Source organism: Mus pahari, chromosome 20 (genome assembly GCF_900095145.1).
Source record: "Mus pahari chromosome 20, PAHARI_EIJ_v1.1, whole genome shotgun sequence".
In the NCBI taxonomy this organism is placed as follows: Eukaryota; Metazoa; Chordata; class Mammalia; order Rodentia; family Muridae; genus Mus; species Mus pahari.
The window spans coordinates 10507182-10511987 of NC_034609.1; the positions used below are offsets into that span (position 1 = coordinate 10507182).

The 4806-nt window shown below is 37.8% G+C and overlaps 1 pseudogene; it reads right to left on the bottom strand.

The window, feature by feature from the left end:
- The window catches only part of LOC110337789, a 6228-nt pseudogene extending 1630 nt beyond the window's left edge, over positions 1-4598 (bottom strand).
- Positions 4599-4806: the final 208 nt, after the last annotated feature.

Sequence of the window (4806 nt, forward strand, 5' to 3'; positions counted from 1 at the left end):
AAACAAAACAAACAAAAAAAGGAAACAACTTAGAAAAGAGGCCATTGGAGAAAAGCCCTAGGGAGTTGGGGCCAAGGGCCCTGAAAGGGGGGATCTGGAGGAAGTGGTGCTGAACCGAAAAGGGGGGCTAAAGGCGTAATTAAATGGGACTCTACCATAATGGGTCTAATTGGAGGAGAATTCTTCAAAATGACAGGCCAAACAGGAAGAAAGAGAGGAGCGGGGAGCCCCCCTGCCCCTGCCCAGGAACCGGCCAGATGAGGGAAGTTCAGCAGATGATGTAGAATGGCTTGCCTGTTTCTGACATTGCAGTCTCAGCTCTATGTCTGGCCGCCTCTCAGAACTTCCCCCAGAGCATCTGCAGCTCCTAGGGTCCCTAGAAACTCTAAGCTGGGTGTCCAGGCCTCTGCTATGGCCTTTAAAAGAAAAATAGAAATGTGAGAAGGAACTTAATCACATGTGCTTGACCTGGTAACTGCAATCAACTGTTTATGGCATTCAATTGTAAAAGGCGTTTCTTTTCTGTGTTTTCATAAAAACTGGAGTTAGTCATGGAGAAAATCGTTAATTGTTAAAGAAAAAAAAAAAAGACGAAAACACTTCAAAAGCAAAGTACTCAGCATTTAAAATTAAGAAAAGTAACCACATAAACTAAGTAACTCAGAAGAGGGAATTAATGGGATGAAAATTGAAATAGTGAAACAGAAAGTGAGAAAAGGTAATTGGAGAAATTGGCTCCTTTGAAAAAACACTGTAGCTTTCAAGCCTAATTAAGGCAATAAAGAACAAAAATAGGCAACATTTGCTATGAGTGAGAGGCTAGATCCATTTGAAAAATTGCAAATAAGAATTGTGTGTAACTATGACATTCAGATTCAGAGCCTTAAGGAAATAGGGCATTTTTAGAAAAATTAAATTACTAAATATAACTTAGGAGTTGGAACAGTTGGTTGAACAAAGACTGTAGGAGAATCTAAAATTTTATTTCATATTCTATCCTGATAAGAATAAATATCTCTTAAAATTATTTATTCATTCTGTGTGTATGTGTCTGTGAGCATGTACTTGCATGTGTGTGAGGGTGTCTATGCCCACATTAGCCAGAGGAGGGCTTCTATCGCTATTCCCTGTAGGCAGAGTCTCTCCCTGAGCTAGTCAGAGCTAACAAGCCTCAGTGAGTGTCTTGGCTCTGCCCGCTTTGGATCAGAGGCTACAAGTATGTATAAGACACCCATCATGTTACATGGCTGCTGGGATCCAAACCTTAACTATTAGAGACATCTCTCTAGCCCCAAGAATAAATTATCATAGTGCTTGTTAGATATTTCAGGCCATGGAAAAAATTCAAACTTTCACATTCAACTTATAAAGTCAGTGCAATTTTAACACTGGTTCATGATAATTTTGCATAAAATTTGCTTTAAAAATGTTACTAATGAATAAAGAATCATTTTTAGATCTTTGACAATTTGTTCAGGATTTTATATCAAAGCAATGATTTGTTCAAGGAAAGACTGATGTTGTCACCTATCAGTATAATTTATTAATAATAATCAAATAATCAAAGAAGAAAGTCATAGCAGTATACATAAAATTATTTGATAAAATGTAATAGCTGTTGAACTTATAAATAAAAAAGCAATAAGAGAAAATAATTATGGCTATAAGTAATGGTTCAAAGGTATAAACAGTAGAAAGTGAATTTAAACAGCAAATAAACACATTTCAATCAATCAAATGATAAAGAATGACCATTACAGCCAGTGCATAATATTGAGCGAGCATATAAAACTGGACATGAGGGCTTGTAATCCCTGTACTTGGGAGGCAGAGTTCAAGGCCACTTTTGGCTATATAACATGTTTAAAGCCAGCATGAAACTCTATCTTAAAATAAAATAAAATAAAATAGAAAGAAAGAGTCAATAATACAAAGCAAGAAATAAACCATGTAAACACTGAGGGAAAAAGTTAATCATTGTATTGCTGAAAGTTATTTGTAAACCATGAAACAATTAAAAATTGTTATTTAAAAAAACCAAAAATTTGGAAAGGCCTAGAAAAGCAAATTAGACTACTCTAGAAACTAGTCCAATGAAACATGCAGAAATTATTTATAAAAAGAAAGTTATACAATGTTTAGAATAAAGTATACATTCAAAACTACAGGAGCTATTTGATGACAAGTATAAAACTGTAGTGATATTAGAACTATCTTTCAGAGAATGTCATCCTTAAATGGGAACTCATTTTAAATCAGTTCTCCTTAAATGAATATATGGATATTATGCAATTTCTAAATACAGATATTTTGAGAAACATCAAAAAGAATCTCAGAATATATGTTAAAGAACAAGTCTCTAGGAATAACCTAGAAAACCATAAAAAATAATCATGATGGAGAATTTTTCTTCTAGGATTATGTTCGTATGGGTAGACAAGATGGCTCACTAGGTTAAAGTTCTGATGCCGCCTGTCCTGGTGGCCCGAGTTTCACCTCCAGAATGTACATGGTGGAAGCAGGGAATGACTCTGGCAGGTTGTCCTCTGATCTTCCCATGAGCATTGTGGAATGTGCATGGACACACACACACACACACACACACACACACACACACACGTAACTAAATATTATGCAATGAAATCACTGTAAGTCAGTACCACACTTATAGGCAACAGGAAAAAAAAAACTTCAAAGTATATATATTAGTGTTTGAAAACCTGACATAGGATGAAAATGGTGAGTTCTGTGAAACCAAGGAAGACGGCTTGTTTAATAAGTGCGCTGGAATACTTGTACATCTGTATCAATTCTTATACGCTTTAAAAATAAGATTCCCACGGCTCTTCCAAGTTTCTAGTTGTAATGGGATAGAGTCATGTTAGGTTGCACGTTACTATGGTTTCAGTGTGTCCTCCTTCATGACCTGGAAGCCTAGTCTGTACTGGGTCATGCTGGGAGGTTGTGAGATGAGGTTTGGTGCAAGATAATTAACTCGTTGGAGGCACTACTTTTAAAGGGTGTTGTCATAATTCTTCTGATTCCCCAGGTAGTCCCCACAAAGGGGGATGTTATAAAGAGTGAGCTTAACTCCTAGAGTTGCTCCAGCTTCCACTCTTGGTGTCTGATCTCTATAGACAAGCCCTTCTGTAATGATCCTGTATTCTAGGTTATGACACAACCATAGAGGCTGTGGAATCTGTAGGACTGACGATTCCATACAGAGCTAAGTAAACCTCTTTCCTTTATAAGGTATCAAGCCTTGGGAATTTACAAGAGGCAATGGACAGAAACAGAGGCCCTCTACTGAAGGAAGCAAAACTGAGACCTTAAAGCCTGAGGCAGCAGAGAATGAGACTCTAGTGGGGAGCAGCCACTTACTCACAGGAAGGGAAATAAGTAATACAAGAGCAGTGCACGTGGCCAAATCTGTCTTCATTCTGGCCTAGGGAGCCAGAAAATTGAATCTGGACTACTCCACACACTAAAGAGGATCCGGGAGAGGATTCTGTGTGACTGTGATTGGCTTCCAAATCATGAGTATGCAGAAGACTCAAAGCGACACCAATGGAGACTGAGATCTGGACATAGCAAGACTAAGGCTGATTCTCTAGAACCAGAGGTTGGACTTTGAAAACAGTCAAAGAAGAATCTGCAAGAGCAAAGGAGAGAAAAAAGAAACCCTAATCTAAAACTGTTTCTATAATGCTCACAATAAAATTGTTACTATAACTTAGATAATTTTGAATAAAATCTAAAAATTAGGTAACATGCAGAGAACTAAGATGATGACTTGTGGTGATGTAGGTCTGTGAGTCCTGCATTGGAGTCCAGAAGAGGGCACATTCAAGAACACTCTGGCCTAGAGAACATTCAAGGCCAGTCTGGCCACCATCACTATAGGGAGATCTTCACTCAAAAAGAATCAAGTAACCACCCCCAAACAATCACAAAAGAACCAAGGAAACAGATCACAATCTCAAGAAACTGTGACTATTCTATGATGATAATTTTGTCTTCAGTGAAATTCAGAGTGTCGGTGAATGAAAGTTGCAGATGGACAAGGAAATATAAAAGTAGGAATTTTCTAGGATTGAAAAAAATTTAAATATTTAGAAATCAATGGTTAGATTTAAAATCTAAACAGATTTGACAAAAGGGAGTTAAATGAAACTGAAGACAGAGTGATAAACTTGAGTGATAAAATTGGGGAATAAAAAGATTGGAAGAAAGCAAACTGTTTCACTTGCGTGTCTCACTTATTCACTTGTACTTATTTGGTGTGTGTGTGTGTGTGTGTGTGTGTGTGAGAGAGAGAGAGAGAGAGACAGAGAGACAGAGAGACAGAGAGAGAGAGACAGAGAGAGAGACAGAGAGAGAGACAGACAGACAGAGAGATAGAGAGAGACAGACAGACAGAGACAGAAACAGAGAGAGACAGAGACAGTCAGAGGACAACTTGCGAGTGGGAGTCAGTCCTCTGTTTCCACCATGTGAGTTCCAGGTACGGAATGCAGGTCATCAGGCTTGGGAACAGTGCCTTTACCTGCTCAGCTGACCTGTATGTTTTATTTTTAAATGTTATCCACGTACCGCATTATGGTCAGTCTTCTTGGCCTCCTCAGAATGCAGTCATGAGGCTTTTGTTCAGTAGCTTTATTGTCAGTGTCGTTTCTGGGTCAGTTTGATTGACTTTCCTCATTATGGGTTGTACGTGTCCTACTTTGCTCACTTCTTAATTTTTAAATATTTTCCAAGCTTTATCAAATTTTCCTTCTTGGGTCCTTTACATTATTTTTATATTTT